At 38.9% G+C, this 17,859-nt stretch overlaps 1 long non-coding RNA gene and 1 other non-coding gene across 2 annotated transcripts; one reads left to right on the forward strand and one right to left on the reverse strand.

The window, feature by feature from the left end:
* Positions 1-5,129: 5,129 nt before the first annotated feature.
* Positions 5,130-5,761, reverse strand: LOC148682139 (uncharacterized). The gene is made up of 3 exons (XR_015942962.1): positions 5,707-5,761; positions 5,358-5,555; positions 5,130-5,267 (listed from the first exon to the last, which is right to left on the reverse strand). It is a non-coding gene; the product is annotated as an uncharacterized LOC148682139 (long non-coding RNA).
* Positions 5,762-14,529: 8,768 nt separating this feature from the next.
* On the forward strand, positions 14,530-14,601 carry trnap-agg (transfer RNA proline (anticodon AGG)). Its single transcript has one exon. It is a non-coding gene; the product is annotated as a tRNA-Pro (tRNA).
* Positions 14,602-17,859: the final 3,258 nt, after the last annotated feature.

The following is a 17,859-nucleotide window of genomic DNA, read 5'->3' on the forward strand; positions in this document are numbered from 1 at the left end:
TGATGAAAAACCCACACTCACTAAAAAGACTTCATCACACAGAAAACCTCGGAAATCCAAGTCTAGGTGTAATTTCAGCTGTAAACAGAGTAGAAAGAGTTTCAGTCAAAAGCCAAACCTTGACCACACTAGGGAGAAACCTTACACCTGCAAACAGTGTGAAAAAAAGCTTCTATAAAACAGGAAACTTAAAAGTGCACATGAGAATTCACACTGGAGAGAGGCTGTACGCATGCTAACAGTGTGGAAAAAGCTTCTATTCTACAGGAAACTTGGCAGTGCACAGAAGAATTCACACTGGGGAGAGGCTCTATTCTTGCCCTCACTGTGGAAAGAGTTGTAAGCAAAATGGCAACCTTGAAGTCCACATGAAAACTCACACTGGAGAGAGAAGCTTTATTTGTACACAGTGTGGGAAAGGTTTTTCTCAAAAACAAAACCTTACCATCCACATGAGGATTCACACTGGAGAGAAACCTTACACATGCACAGAGTGTGGTAAAAGGTTCCCACATAAAGGCTCACTCAAACACCACATGATAACTCACACCGAACAGAAGCCGTTTGCATGTGCTCAGTGTGGAAAGAGCTTCACAACCAAAGCTAGAATCATGAATCACACGAATGGTCATACTGGAACCACAGTGTTTACATGTGATCATTGTGGAAAGAGTCTCTCATGCAAAGACTCCATTAAGCAACACATGAAGATTCACTCAGGTGAGCGTTTTCGATGCAGTGAGAGTGGAAAGGTCTTCAAACATAAAAGATGCCTCGTCAATCACATGAAGCTTCACAATGGAGAGAAAAAATGAGGCCTTGTCCAGCAGAGCTTAAGGCTTTCCTGGGATAGCATGGGATAGCATCTCGGGACAAGTGTGAACTCCTGAATACATCTCAAGTTACTGGAATGAAACCCTTTGAACCTGAAGATTTAAACTCAATAACTAAAGAGGGGTGAAGATGTGCCAGGTTGTGAGAGTTTCTACAGGGCTGCAAGAAAGCAAAATAACTCTATATGTGTTTCAAGTTATTATGAACTGAAAACCAAATTTGTGCACATTGCACACTGCAATCAAATGGTCGGCACTGAAAAGAGAATTAGAAAGATTAGGGAGGAGAAAATGTTTGGGGATATGCAGGGTAAACTGTCCTACACTCTTAGATTGTGTTTTTGATTATTCACATTGTTTGATTTTCACTCCCTTGAACAAACACCGATTTGCCTCCAATTTTGGGCTTTTGTCTGCAGTTTCACAAAACATGTTGGTGAATGAAAGTCCACCTAAACTCGGCCGGTGTGAACTTGCAATGACAGTGAGAGACTGATGCAGACTCCATAAAGCCCTGTTCAGACTACACAATGCCATTTGCCAGTTACCACAGATCAGATTTTTGTCAGATTATGAGATTTTGACTTGATAAACTCTTGATGTGTTGTGGGTACAAATGGAGACTTTGGTTTCAAAACACTACACTTTTATTTTGATGGACATATTTTAGAAAATAAACAAGTTTTCTTCATGAAGACAATTAAACTTTCTATGGACAACTAGTTTCCCTTAAAGAAATGTTCATGTGAAAACTCCCACATTACTACAAATAAATCAGTGTATGGGAAACCCAGTGTTGCTATTGTGAATGAGAACATGAGTGATTTGTTAGCTTACATGCTAATTCCAGTACTCATTAGACTACTGAAGGACTTCAGCTATCTGTAAATTCCAAATATTATTTATATGCATTACATATTGTACTACTCATGTGCACTGATAGATTATATTGTGTGCTGTCTGCAAGTGGTGTGTGTGTGTAGGTTATAGTTTTAGGTTTATTGTGTTAAAGGTAAATTATTTTAAGAGTAACAAGTTATTTAATTATTAACATTCTGATTGTTCCTATATATATATATATATATATATATATATATATATATATATATATATATATATATATATATATATATATATTTATATATATATTAGGGATGCACCGATATGTATAGGCCGATATTTATAAATATTTCAAAATGATATATTTTTATACAGCAAACTTCATAAAAGATTGAACTTCTTTTATGAACTAAATAGTCTATACTCAAAGCAAAAAAGCTTTAACTTCAAAATTGCAAGGTGATTATAGACCTATATTCAAGATTTCACATAAATCAGCATGCAAAAAATACATTACTTCCTTTTCTTCATAGCAAATTAACATGCAACTTGACTGTTGCATAAAATTAAGAAGGTTAAATAACAAAATATGATTTATTCAACAAGCAAATTAAATATATTTAAATAAGATGAGAATAAAGCACTAAGGACTGAAACCAGCTCAAATGTTCTTGAATAAAACGTGTTACAGTGATGTACACATGTACAAATACGTCATGTACGAAAAAGCCTTTTTTAGAGGTGTTTTGACAGTTCAGAGCCACCGTACAAGTAAATAGCTTACAGATAGTACGTTTAGAAAATGCGGCACAGATTCATGCTATTTGGCGTTTTAGATTCTTTCGAACATGTAGCTGCTGCTTGTCAATCAGATGCGTCTGCGCTTGTTCTTGCTGTCAATTGCGGGGGGAAAATGATCGATGAAAAGTTTATGATAAACCGCTGAGTTTTACTCAACTGTAGAGGAAGAGTTGCCATCAGAGTCAGACTTTCATACAAAACCTGCAATGAGCTGACTTTATGGCTAACAGAGCTGAATATAAAGACAGAATGAGCCGCTGGTCGAGAGCCTCTATGACTGGATTCACCTCTCCCCCGTGCTACAGTGTGTGTGTGTGCGCGGTGACAGCTCGCGCGCTCGTCATAATCAATATGAATATTTCGATCAAACTGAATACATCTTACATCAACAACACATGACAAGCAACGTGTTGATAATAACAAATAATCAGATTACAAACAACTGTTTACACTTGTTGTAAAATGTGCGGGTCCAGTTGCAGTTTGGTGTGTGTGTGTGTGAAGCATAGAGGGAGAGGGAGAGAGAGAGGAGCAGTTTTTGAGACTATTTTAGGTTACTGATTTGTTGTACCACACGAAAAGTAATAAATATTTTGGACCAAGTTACATGTGTCCTCGTTCATTCACCGGCTGCAACTAAAAGAGAAGGCAATTCACCACGAAACTAATATTATTCGGCCCTGGAGTAATAAGTTAAGATCCCCTGCTATCTCTACACAACAAAGAGACAGAGCTGGAAAGGTTTACATAGTTAATATTTTTCCTGAGGCGATTTAAAGCAAAATACACAATGACACTCAATCAAACACATCTACAATGATAAGGAACATGGTTACTTACTGACTTATTAACGCACAGCAATACCACTTGAAGAAATTACAGACTTTGAAGGAATAAACAGTGTGAAGAGAGATCCATTATAGTGCAGTGGGCAAGTCTGAACAAGTTCCGCCCACGCGTGCGCAGCGCGCAAGTCTGTACAATTACATAATTTATCGGCTTAAAGATATCAGCCGAATTTAGACATCGAATCAATAACGATAGTCCTAAAAATAGCATTTATCGGCCGATACCGATATGGCCGCCAATATATCGTGCATCCCTAATATATATATATATATATATATATATATATATATATATATATATATATATATATATATATATATATATACTATTACTAACCAGCAATGATAGGTGAGCAAAATAAAAATTGAAAGAGGATACTTTTATTAGGCCTTTCATGAGTCTAATAATCTCAAAGTCACACTTAAAAAGAAGGTCCAAAAACCTGCATTTATAAATGAAGAATGTTTTGCAAAGCATAAAAGGTTGTTAACCAGGTAATGCTGTGTACAATTTGTTTTAGTTACACCAAATTTAACTTGTTTATTGTAAAAAGGGTTTAAATGGATATTGACATGAGACATTCTGTATTATGCATTACGTATTATGAGTCATGAGTAGGGCCAGAAAGAATCTGTCAACGTTTTTTGCTATTTCTGCGAAGAATATTGATAAAAATCTGTGGATTTCTGCCAAAATATTTTGGGAGTATTATAACTAAAACCTAAATATGTGAAACAAAAAATATTATCTTTTAAACTTTTATTTAATGTTTAAAATGCAAATCCAATTAGATACACTTTATTTGATAAACAAAGCAAGTCACTCATATAATATTTCTACTAAAAGACAAAAATATTACTGTAAAAACTGCATTGTACATAAATCAGATAAACATTTTCATATTAGTCAATAATATTACTGTATTTAATTTAAAAAGTGAATAAATATATATTTACACAAGTAAATAAAATAGAATTAATGATCTGCGCGACATTATGTGTTATGAGTCATGTACATGAGTATATGCAATTGTATAAACATGCTCAGTGTTTTCAATAACTTTCACAAAATTGACAAGTTCTCCTCAGTATCAACTTTTAATCTCAGGAATTCTTTTGATGGAGACACATCATTAATCATTTTAACTGAAGTTCTTTAATTTTGGGGAGAATTAGAAAAGAAATGTAACTTTCTTATTTTTCTAATTCCTGTGAATTAAATTACTTTAAAATAAACAAGGTCTGAGCTGATTATATGACCACAGGTATGCTCAGTCCAGAAAGACTAGGACCTCCATGCAAAAATGAATGGCCTATCATCCGGCCAGCCATCTGGAACAGGTTGCTGTCCCGTAGTACAGCAGATGCAGAAGGTACACGGTGGTTTTTTTCCCCCTCAAAAAGGGCTGTAGTAGATGAACCTAAAAAATCCAATCAGTAAGAATTAACTAATAGTACTAGTTGTATAAAATCTGTAATAGCCCAAAAGCAAAAGAGACATAAAACATCAAATCACATCTGTAAAATTCTAAACAAATGTTTTCTCTGTATGCACTGTGGTGGTACCAGTCAGCATCGATCTGCATTGCCCACCAGTAAATAGAAGATAATGTTATGAACATTTTACATCTTATCAGGTGTGCAAAAGGCTTCTCAAGTACAGTGCACGAAATCATACAGAAAAAGGTCAGGGTTACAGGCAGTGTTGACGAAAATTAAAATTATATATTTATATATATATATATATATATATATATATATATATATATATATATATATATATATATATGTATATATGTGTGTGTGCGTGTGTGTATGTGTGTGTGCACATGTAACCGAACTGCAACCAATTACAAACCCAAATTTAAAGTGAAGCCAGCCTTCAGTTTTTGCATCATCATTGACAAAATATGGCGGTTAACTCCCTTGCCAACAGCTGCATCTCCTAAAAAAAATACAAAATGAAGCAAGTTCGTTGCACAAACTGTACAGACTATAAGCGATTCAAATTATTTTAATAATAAAAAAGGAGTACCAGTCAATCTATATTTCAATGGAGTGGACCAATTAGCACTGTTCATTTTATAAAATGAAACCAGGGTACTATCTTGTTCATCCATAGTATCAAACTGGTTGATGAGTAATGATAGAGATGGACAGTGTGAATTGATGGAGAGCAACTCATCACAGAACATTCGAGATGATTTGAATGGGTCAATTTCATTTTTCCATGCTAAAATCAAATGAACAATTTATCTAAATACCATTTTACAAGCATAGTTAAATAACAATACAAAAAAGATAAAAGAATAAATGAATAAAGATGCACTTATCATTTTACAGTACAACAGCACTAAAAAAAAATTAAATGTGTTGTGTCTAACCTGCAGACAGGGATGTTGAAGATTGTGCAGTTGAGGGTCCTGGCAATTCTTCTGTATTTAAAGAGCCCATATTATGGGTTTTTGAAAATTCCCCTCCATGTAGTGTGTAACACAGCTCTAAGTGAAGTGAAGTATCCAGCTAAGGCTTAAATCTGTAAGAATACAGTGTTTAAAACTGTTGATTCATCTATAAAAGAGTCGACTCATAGTGCTTCAAACGAGTCGCCTTGATACCGACTCATTAGGTGTTTCGCCATGACGTACGAACGAAACAAAGTTTTTCACGTGCACGCGCAAACCCGGGAGATTTCAAACCTGAGGCCCCGCCCTCTGACGCAGTAACCCAGACACACACACACACACACCCACAAACACACGCACACCCACAAACACACGCACACAAACATGCCGGTCGATTGAAGTCACACTGCAGATGGATATATTGAGTCTCTACCCAAAGATGAAACATCAGCATTATAACCAAGCAGTTGGAAACTTCTGGAAGCTACATGCTACAAAGAATACTTCATCTGAGTTTGTTAAAGGAAGGATCAGTAAAGAGTAACTGCTGGACGTCAGGATGGGTTTCTTCCATTTCTCAAGTGTAAGTACGTGCGGTTAAAGTTGTTGCCTCGTTTACTCTAGCTTGCAAATGTATTTAGTTGTGATTTGTTACTTGTAACCGCGTGTACTGTATCAGGTTAACTGGATATATTATCTTATCGCGTGCAAAGTCACGTTAAAAACGCGACGCGTGCTGTTTGTTTATGGAGCTCCGTGCTAGAGTTCTGCTCCCTCGATTTATTCGGAAATGTATTCCCGCGCCGCAGAAATCTGGCGCGGGGAGAGAGAGAGAGCGGTAGGGAGAGCGAACGAACGAACGAGCTTTGTGTACTTTGTGCTGTGTGTGTGTTTTTATACAGACAGCTTGGCTGTCTGGACTGTATACTGGGTGATATTTGGTTGTGTTCTCCGCTCTAGCGGGACCGGGCGCGGCGGGCAGAAAACGGAGCGGGTTCTCAGGCTAAAACCTGGCGGGTGCGGGCTGAAGCGGGAGCGTTGTCATCCGGAGGTGTGTGTGTGTTTTTGTGTGTGTGTGGTATGGCGAGTACACGACTGTCTCCTTCGTTCGGTTATCCGTGGCACTATCCACTCGCCATAGTGTGGCAGCTAAAGTCCACGCCTACACTATCGAGCGTGTATGAACTGTGATTACTTTTTAAATTGCTGATTAGCTATTGGCCATTTCCCTCTCTGACTGAAGGCAGTCGACCAATCGCGACAGACTGTCATCGGCCCAATCAGCGCAGATTAGCTTCGCGCTAAGGAGGGGTTTGGGAACAAATGAATCACTGGACGATTCATACAGGAGTCGCTGGGATAATTAGATAAAAATAAATGCAGATTATAAGACCATGAAAGTGTTTTTTGACCTTGCATGCATATTAGACTGTTGTTGGAGACCCTTACAACCAAGATATGACCCTATTTCATGTATAATATGGGCTCTTTAAAGTGAATGAAGAATCATTGTCACCAAAAGTCCTTTCTCTAAAACAGGCAAGACACAAACAATTTCAATTTTGTTCATTAAGCCACTTCAAAAATTTTCATGCATATTAAAAGCATTTGCCCAGTTTCATAGACAAGGCTTAGACCCTAGTGCCAGACAAAGTCTGGATGTAACTTACAATGACATACTGTTTATAGTCATTAATGTCAAAAGTCACCAGTAATGATTTTCTCAAAGCAAGGCTTATAAAAGCTACATACATCAAATCTAATAATGTCTACTACTGACCCAGTTTATGAAACCAACACATTAATTTAAATTTAAGACAGTCCACCAGAAAATTATTTTGTTAATTTTTTACCCTACATTCCATCTGATCTTTGTACATCTCCCTCGAGATATATACAACCAAAACAAACTGTGCAAACTAATCCTTTAGTATTAAAGGCATGTCATCCTACAATTTTTAGCATAACTTTACCCTTCACCACACATGCTTGCATGAAAAGGCAAGACATCAGTTGGGAAAGAGATCTGGCAAATTGGACAAATCTGTAAAAAGTAAAAATAAATTAAACAATGTATGTTTGTAGCAAATTTGTTGAAGAACATACATATTCTACCCCATAAAAAGATTCTAAAATATTAAGAATAGTCTCAAATTTTTAATAGCTTCAAACACATTCTTTATGGAACCACGAATTGGGTATATTCAAATATAGTGAGTATACCCAAATACAAGAAATAGGCATTGATCAAAGACCTGTAATGATGGTTCTAAGATGGGGTGAAGTGGGCTTGGCTGGTCAACAGTTTCGATTACATTTTCGTCTACATCATCATCTAGAATGGTCACATCATTTGAAGACTCCTAATAAAAGTAATCAAAATGCATTGGCATTGTAAATAAATAATATTGATAGAAAAATAAAACCATAATACTGTATGACTTACTGTCTCAGCTTCTTTACACTCTTCAATGTGTAAGGGCAGCAATGGCAGTGGTATTTTCTTACCACATTTCATACAGCTGGACTGTGGCATCTTAGCAAACTCCACAGAATCATAAAGTAATGGTTCAGTGGAAAGCTGTTCCTGTAATGGAACTACAAACAGCATGTTCTTTCCATTATTTGACACTGATTTTAGGAGTCGAGTTGAGTATCCATCAGCATCTGTGGGAATTATAGACAGCTTACGCTGCCCACCCCCACCTAATGGCAAAATCAATTGAGAATCACATTCAGGACTACTGTTGCCTTCTTGGGCTAGCAATATTGTTATAAATGTGTCACCTAAAATTTTGGACAGAAATGTTCTATAAAGCTCTGTTTACCACTGGAAAACTGAAGTAGGGCATGCCATAATCTTAGAACATGGCAGAGAAACATGTCCTTGACTAAAAAGTTTAAACTAATGAAGCTTATTACTAAATTATTAACGCCAACAAAGCACATACCAGTTTCATTAATTTACAAAAGTGCAAAGTTATTGCAAATGCACACAAATCATTTTTTGTTTATATGTAACATGCAAAACATAAATACCTGTAGACTTGTAAAACATCCAGCCACCCTGAAGTGTTTTTAATTTGGGAAACTCTCCTTCAAGCAGACTGACAATCTTAAGAATGAAACAAAATTCATCATTTAGTTTTTTTTTTTATCCAACATATATAAAACTCCCATCAATTCCTAGTATTATGGTAACATTTGCAATTACCTCACTGTGTTTAAAATTATCTGGAACAGTTAAAAGCCTTTTTCCAAGTCCAGCATGGACAAGCTCAAGGTCTTCATCTCCTTTTGGTGTGAAGGGTGATGGTTCAGAGAGGACATGGATTTGAAAATCAGTTTTTTTAATGTTTCCAGGTTTGGCCACAGAAAAATCTCTGTCCCAAACATACTTGGGAATTGCCTATAGTGACAAAAGGGCAAAATGAATAAACATATTAATAATAAGAAACATTTTTTGCATGACACAAAAAGTTGTGTTTTACAGTAAACATGAAAAATTACCTTTTTAAGGCTTGCCTTACCATGTTTTCAGGCTCTGCAGGCAAAGGAATGGTCCCACTTGAGATGCTTTCTCTCATTGGTCTACTACCACTTGCTAGTGCATTTCTTTACGAAGATGGAGTAAGGCCCCTGGCTAATACATCGATCAGAGCTTTTGCTGCTATTTTTACTTCTGATGACAGTGCCTGTAAGACAAATACCAATTATACCTTTTATCATTTGTTATCTTCATAGTCCGCGATCAACACTGCCGACCCCCACCCCGCCCGTTCCTTACAGTCGGCGATCATCTCCTCTCTCCACCCCCCATACCCACCCACACCCAAAACGGCATTACGCTCTCCCGGTCTTCACTTTAGTACGCGATCGATTCCACCCCCAAATTAGATCAAATTTATAGCTGAGCCCTCCTTGAATGACAATCCTAGAATCGACCATGACAGAAGCCATGCTATTTTACACTACCATCCCGTTCTTCACTCGCCATGTTGGCTTAATAACGGACTTAATTTACGTTATAAAGTTTACATTATAAACAACAGCAGCCATTGCTTTAACAAACGTTTGATACTTAAGCTTTGCATACATAAACCACTATAGAAATCAAGTAACCACTTACCCGCGCATCCCGCTCTTCACCTGCCATGCTAAATAGAGGAGTATTCTTCCTCTTAGAGGATCATCTCCGTTAATTAGGTCAGACTGCGCAAATGGAGCGCACAGTGAAGCGCTTCGGTCATTCCCGCGTTCTCAGGGAGTTGTGATTGGTTGAACAGTAAGCTCGCATCTTATTGGCTACAGGGCACGTGTGACTCACGTGGGAGGTGTGTGCTGACAGGAAAGTCTCAAAAATGCACACACTCGTATTCAGGGTGAGTCGTACGTGAGAGAGGATTTGCACATTCTCATTCACGATGAACTCGTGAATTTTAAACATTCGAAAACTTTTTGTACACTCTTATATATTTGCAAATGGTGTTTTGCATTTGTGAAATGTATTTTATGAAAATGTATTTTTATTTTGTGCATGTGAATTGTTTTTGTGAGTATAAATAAATATTTTACGCATGTGAATTTGGCTACGCATGTGTACATCGTGTCTTTTGCGTGAATTATTATTGAGTCTAATCTCTCTCCATAGAAAAACACTTTTTATCAGATCTGGACTCCGTTGCTTGAATATGTAGGTCCTAGGATTTCAGGTACATTTTTGCAAAACCTTAGATCACCATAAACTTTGGTTAATTTATGTACTTTTCTATTTTTATTATTACTCTGTATTTTTATGTCTTCTTTTTGATTTTGATTTTCATTATGTGCTGTGATGCTAAGATATTTCTTGGTTGTAAGCTGTTGTCATTGTTCTGTTCTTTTTTGTTTTGTTAAAATAAAGACAAAAAATGTATTTCGAAGAATTCCAGTTGTCAGATAGTGTCGGCGCATAAAACATTCCTTTGCATAGTGGTTTGGTTGTCTAGGACTATGATTCTGTGGGAAGCGAAGCATCAGCGAAGCATCTGTGGGAATTATAGACAGCTTACGCTGCCCACCCCCACCTAATGGCAAAATCAATTGAGAATCACATTCAGGACTACTGTTGCCTTCTTGGGCTAGCAATATTGTTATAAATGTGTCACCTAAAATTTTGGACAGAAATGTTCTATAAAGCTCTGTTTACCACTGGAAAACTGAAGTAGGGCATGCCATAATCTTAGAACATGGCAGAGAAACATGTCCTTGTGTGCTGACAGGAAAGTCTCAAAAATGCACACACTCGTATTCAGGGTGAGTCGTACGTGAGAGAGGATTTGCACATTCTCATTCACGATGAACTCGTGAATTTTAAACATTCGAAAACTTTTTGTACACTCTTATATATTTGCAAATGGTGTTTTGCATTTGTGAAATGTATTTTATGAAAATGTATTTTTATTTTGTGCATGTGAATTGTTTTTGTGAGTATAAATAAATATTTTACGCATGTGAATTTGGCTACGCATGTGTACATCGTGTCTTTTGCGTGAATTATTATTGAGTCTAATCTCTCTCCATAGAAAAACACTTTTTATCAGATCTGGACTCCGTTGCTTGAATATGTAGGTCCTAGGATTTCAGGTACATTTTTGCAAAACCTTAGATCACCATAAACTTTGGTTAATTTATGTACTTTTCTATTTTTATTATTACTCTGTATTTTTATGTCTTCTTTTTGATTTTGATTTTCATTATGTGCTGTGATGCTAAGAAATTTCTTGGTTGTAAGCTGTTGTCATTGTTCTGTTCTTTTTTGTTTTGTTAAAATAAAGACAAAAAATGTATTTCGAAGAATTCCAGTTGTCAGATAGTGTCGGCGCATAAAACATTCCTTTGCATAGTGGTTTGGTTGTCTAGGACTATGATTCTGTGGGAAGCGAAGCATCAGCGAAGCATCTGTGGGAATTATAGACAGCTTACGCTGCCCACCCCCACCTAATGGCAAAATCAATTGAGAATCACATTCAGGACTACTGTTGCCTTCTTGGGCTAGCAATATTGTTATAAATGTGTCACCTAAAATTTTGGACAGAAATGTTATGACTATGATTCTCGTTCATGCTGTGAGAAATCCCAGATTTAAATTTCGGTTGAGCCCTTACAGTTGTCTGCTGTTTTGTAAGGGCGTTGTGGCTTACACAGAGGCCTTTTTTTCTGAGAATGCCAGTTCGTCAGCTGATAGTGTTGCCATATAAAGTTACTGTTTTGCAGTGGCTCGTTGATCTAGGGGTATGATTCTCGCTTAGGGTGCCCTTGATTCGTTAGAGAAAGTTTTCTGACTATCTGATGCTTCTAACACCATGTGAAATAAATTCAATTTAGTGGCTCGTTGGTCTAGCGGTATGATTCGCGCTTTGGGTGTCCCGGACGAGCCCTTGCAGATGTTATGTGTTTTATAGGGCACTATGTCTATCATTAAAATGTCTTTCGAAGAATTCCAGTTTGTCAGCAGATAGTGTCGCCACATTAAACATTCCTTTGCATAGTGGCTTGCTGGTCTAGGAGTATGATTTTCGTTCATCCAATGAGAAATCCCAGATTCAGATTTCGGTTGAGCCCTTACACTTGTCTGCTGTTTTGTAAGGTTGTTGTGGCTTACACAGAGGCCTTTTTTCTGAGAATGCCAGTTCGTCAGCAGATAGTGATGCCATATAAAATTGCTGTTTTGCAGTGGCTCGGTGGTCTAGGGGTATGATTCTCACTTAGGGTGCCCTTGATTCGTTAGGGAAAGATTTCTGACTATCTGACGCCTTGTGAAATTCTCTCAATTTAGTGGTTCATTGGTCTATCTGTATGATTCTCGCTTCGATTGCGAGAGGACCCGGATTCAATTCTCGGATGAGCCCTTGCAGGTGTACTGTGTTTTACAGGGCATTATATCTTTCGTAAAAACGTCTTTCAAAGAATTCCAATTTGTCAGCAGATAGTGTCGCCACATAAAATATTTCTTGCATAGTGGCTTGCTGGTCCAGGAGTATGATTCTCGTTCATGCCATGAGAAATCCTAGGTTCAAATTTCAGTTGAACCCTTACAGTTGTCTTTTGTTTTGTAAGGGCGTTGTGGCTTACACAGAGGCCTTTTTCTGAGAATGCCGGTTTGTCAGCAGATAGTGTTGCCATGTAAAGTTACTGTTTTGCAGTGGCTCGTTGGTCTACGGGTATGATTCTGGCTTAGGTTGCCCTTGATTCGTCAGAGAAAGTTTTCTGACTATTTGATGCTTCTGAAGCTATGTGAAATTTTATCACAGTAGTGGCTCGTTGGTCTAGGGGTATGATTCTCGCTTTGGGTGTGAGAGGTGCCGAGTTCAAATCCCGGACAAGCCTTTGCAGGTGTCATGTGTTTTACAGGGCACCATGGCTTTCATTAAAATGTCTTTCGAAGAATTCCAGTTTGTCAGCAGATAGTGTCGCCACATAAAACATTCCTTTGCATAGTGCCTTGCTGGTCTAGGAGTATGATTTTCGTTCATGCAATGAGAAATCCCAGATTCAAATTTCGGTTGAGCTGTTTTGTCTGCATTTGTCTGCTGTTTTGTAAGGTCTACGGGCTTACACAGAGGCCTTTTTTCTGAGAATGCCAGTTCATCAGCAGATAGTTTTGCCATGTAAAGTGGCTGTTACAATAGCTAGTTGGTTTAGGGGTATGATTCTCGCTTAGGGTGCCATTGATTCGTTAGAGAAAGTTTTCTGACTATCTGATGGTTCTGACGCCATGTGAAGTCTTATCAATGTAGTGGCTCCTTGGCCTAGGGGTATGATTCTCGCTTTGGTTGAGAGATGTCCCGGGTTCATATCCTGGACGAGCTCTTGCAGGTATCATGTGTTTTACAGGGCACTATGACTTTCATTAAAATGTCTTTCGAAGAATTCCAGTTTGTCAGCAGATAGTGTCGCCACATAAAACATTCCTTTGCATAGTGGCTTGCTGGTCTAGGCGTATGATTTTCGTTCATGCAATGAGAAATCCCAGATTCAGATTTCGGTTGAGCCCTTACACTTGTCTGCTGTTTTGTAAGGTTGTTGTGGCTTACACAGAGGCCTTTTTTCTGAGAATGCCAGTTTGTCAGCAGATAGTGTTGCCATATAAAGTTGCTGTTTTGCAGTGGCTCGGTGGTCTAGGGGTATGATTCTCACTTAGGGTGCCCTTGATTCGTTAGAGAAAGATTTCTGACCATCTGACGTCTTGTGAAATTCTCTCAATTTAGTGGCTCATTGGTCTATGGGTATGATTCTCGCTTCGGTTGCGAGAGGACCCGGGTTCAGTTCCTGGATTAGCCCTTGCAGGTGTACTGTGTTTTACAGGGCATTATGTCTTTCGGAAAAACGTCTTTCAAAGATTTCCAATTTGTCAGCAGATAGTGTCGCCACATAAAATATTTCTTGCATAGTGGCTTGCTGTTCTAGGAGTTTGATTCTCGTTCATGCCATGAGAAATCCTAGGTTCAAATTTCAGTTGAACCCTTACAGTTGTCTTTTGTTTTGTAAGGGCGTTGTGGCTTACACAGAGGCCTTTTTTCTGAGAATGCCGGTTTGTCAGCAGATAGTGTTGCCATGTAAAGTGGCTGTTTTGCAGTTGCTCGTTGGTCTACGGGCATGATTCTCGCTTAAGATGCGAGAGGTCTCGTTTTCAAATCCTGGACGAACCATTGCAGAAGTCCCAGGTCCAAATGAAGCAAAAGCCCTGCTTCAATGTTTGTTAGATAAGGATTTCTGACCATCTGTTCCTTCTGATGTCTTGTAAAATATTCAAGCTTTTGTGGCTCGTTGGTCTAGGGGTATGATTCTCGCTTAGGGTGCGAGAGGTCCCGGGTTCAAATCCCGGACGAGCCCTTGCAGTTATTCTTTTGTTTTACAGGGCATTATGGCTTTCATAAAAAACGTTTTTCGAAGAATTCCAGTTTGTCAGCAGATAGTGTCGGCACATAAAGCATTCCTTTGCATAGTGGTTTGGTTGTCTAGGACTATGATTCTCGTTCATGCCGTGAGAAATCCCAGATTCAAATTTCGGTTGAGCCCTTACAGTTGTCCGCTGTTTTGTAAGGGCGTTGTGGCTTACACAGAGGCCTTTTTTCTGAGAATGCCAGTTCGTCAGCTGATAGTGTTGCCATATAAAGTTACTGTTTTGCAGTGGCTCGTTGGTCTAGGGGTATGATTCTCGCTTAGTAAGCCCTTGATTCGTTAGAGAAAGTTTTCTGACTATCTGATGCTTCTGACATCATGTGAAATGAATTCAACTTAGTGGCTCGTTGGTCTAGGGGTATGATTATCGCTTCGGGTGTGAGAGGTCCCGGGTTTAAATCCCAGACGAGTTCTTGCAGTTATTCTGTTGTTTTACAGGGCATTATGGCTTTCATAAAAAACGTTTTTCGAAGAATTCCAGTTTGTCAGCAGATAGTGTCGCCACATAAAATATTTCTTGCATAGTGGCTTGCTGTTCTAGGAGTTTGATTCTCGTTCATGCCATGAGAAATCCTAGGTTCAAATTTCAGTTGAACCCTTACAGTTGTCTTTTGTTTTGTAAGGGCGTTGTGGCTTACACAGAGGCCTTTTTTTCTGAGAATGCCGGTTTGTCAGCAGATAGTGTTGCCATGTAAAGTGGCTGTTTTGCAGTTGCTCGTTGGTCTACGGGCTTGATTCTCGCATAAGGTGCGAGAGGTCCCGTTTTCAAATCCTGGACGAACCATTGCAGAAGTCCTGGGTCCAAATGAAGCAAAAGCCCCGCTTCAATGTTTGTTAGATAAGGATTTCTGACCATCTGTTGCTTCAGATGTCTTGTGAAATATTCAAGCTTTTGTGGCTCGTTGGTCTAGGGGTATGATTCTTGCTTAGGGTGCGAGAGGTCCTGGGTTCAAATCCCGGACGAGCCCTTGCAGTTATTTTGTTGTTTTACAGGGCATTATGGCTTTAATAAAAAACATTTTTCGAAGAATTCCAGTTTGTCAGCAGATAGTGTCGCCACATAAAACATTCCTTTGCATAGTGGCTTGCTGGTCTAGGAGTATGATTTTCGTTCATGCAATGAAAAATCCCAGATTCAAATTTCGGTTGAGCCCTTACAGTTGTCTGCTGTTTTGTAAGGTCGTTGTGGCTTACACAGAGGCCTTTTTTCTGAGAATGCCAGTTCGTCAGCAGATAGTGTTGCCATATAAAGTTGCTGTTTTGCAGTGTCTCGGTGGTCTAGGGGTATGATTCTCACTTAGGGTGCCCTTGATTCGTTAGGGAAAGATTTCTGACTATCTGACGCCTTGTGAAATTCTCTCAATTTAGTGGTTCATTGGTCTATCTGTATGATTCTCGCTTCGATTGCGAGAGGACCCGGGTTCAATTCTCGGATGAGCCCTTGCAGGTGTACTGTGTTTTACAGGGCATTATATCTTTCGTAAAAACGTCTTTCAAAGAATTCCAATTTGTCAGCAGATAGTGTCGCCACATAAAATATTTCTTGCATAGTGGCTTGCTGGTCTAGGAGTATGATTCTCGTTCATGCCATGAGAAATCCTAGGTTCAAATTTCAGTTGAACCCTTACAGTTGTCTTTTGTTTTGTAAGGGCGTTGTGGCTTACACAGAGGCCTTTTTCTGAGAATGCCGGTTTGTCAGCAGATAGTGTTGCCATGTAAAGTTACTGTTTTGCAGTGGCTCGTTGGTTTAGGGGTATGATTCTCGCTTAGGGTGCCATTGATTCGTTAGAGAAAGTTTTCTGACTATCTGATGGTTCTGACGCCATGTGAAGTTTTATCAATGTAGTGGCTCGTTGGCCTAGGGGTATGATTCTTGCTTTGGTTGAGAGAGGTCCCGGGTTCATATCCCGGACGAGCCCTTGCAGGTATCATGTGTTTTACAGGGCACTATGACTTTCATTAAAATGTCTTTCGAAGAATTCCAGTTTGTCAGCAGATAGTGTCGCCACATAAAACATTCCTTTGCATAGTGGCTTGCTGGTCTAGGCGTATGATTTTCGTTCATGCAATGAGAAATCCCAGATTCAGATTTCGGTTGAGCCCTTACACTTGTCTGCTGTTTTGTAAGGTTGTTGTGGCTTACACAGAGGCCTTTTTTCTGAGAATGCCAGTTTGTCAGCAGATAGTGTTGCCATATAAAGTTGCTGTTTTGCAGTGGCTCGGTGGTCTAGGGGTATGATTCTCACTTAGGGTGCCCTTGATTCGTTAGAGAAAGATTTCTGACCATCTGACGTCTTGTGAAATTCTCTCAATTTAGTGGCTCATTGGTCTATGGGTATGATTCTCGCTTCGGTTGCGAGAGGACACGGGTTCAGTTCCTGGATTAGCCCTTGCAGGTGTACTGTGTTTTACAGGGCATTATGTCTTTCGGAAAAACGTCTTTCAAAGATTTCCAATTTGTCAGCAGATAGTGTCGCCACATAAAATATTTCTTGCATAGTGGCTTGCTGTTCTAGGAGTTTGATTCTCGTTCATGCCATGAGAAATCCTAGGTTCAAATTTCAGTTGAACCCTTACAGTTGTCTTTTGTTTTGTAAGGGCGTTGTGGCTTACACAGAGGCCTTTTTTCTGAGAATGCCGGTTTGTCAGCAGATAGTGTTGCCATGTAAAGTGGCTGTTTTGCAGTTGCTCGTTGGTCTACGGGCATGATTCTCGCATAAGGTGCGAGAGCTCCCGTTTTCAAATCCTGGACGAACCATTGCAGAAGTCCCGGGTCCAAATGAAGCAAAAGCCCTGCTTCAATGTTTGTTAGATAAGGATTTCTGACCATCTGTTGCTTCTGATGTCTTGTGAAATATTCAAACTTTTGTGGCTCGTTGGTCTAGGGGTTTGAATCTCGCTTAGGGTGTGAGAGGTCCCGGGTTTAAATCCCAGACGAGTTCTTGCAGTTATTCTGTTGTTTTACAGGGCATTATGGCTTTCATAAAAAACGTTTTTCGAAGAATTCCAGTTTGTCAGCAAATAGTGTCGCCACATAAAATATTTCTTGCATAGTGGCTTGCTGTTCTAGGAGTTTGATTCTCGTTCATGCCATGAGAAATCCTAGGTTCAAATTTCAGCTGAACCCTTACAGTTGTCTTTTGTTTTGTAAGGGCGTTGTGGCTTACACAGAGGCCTTTTTTTCTGAGA

This window comes from Danio rerio, chromosome 4, assembly GCF_052040795.2.
Source record: "Danio rerio strain M-AB ecotype USA chromosome 4, GRCz13ab, whole genome shotgun sequence".
NCBI lineage: Eukaryota > Metazoa > Chordata > Actinopteri > Cypriniformes > Danionidae > Danio > Danio rerio.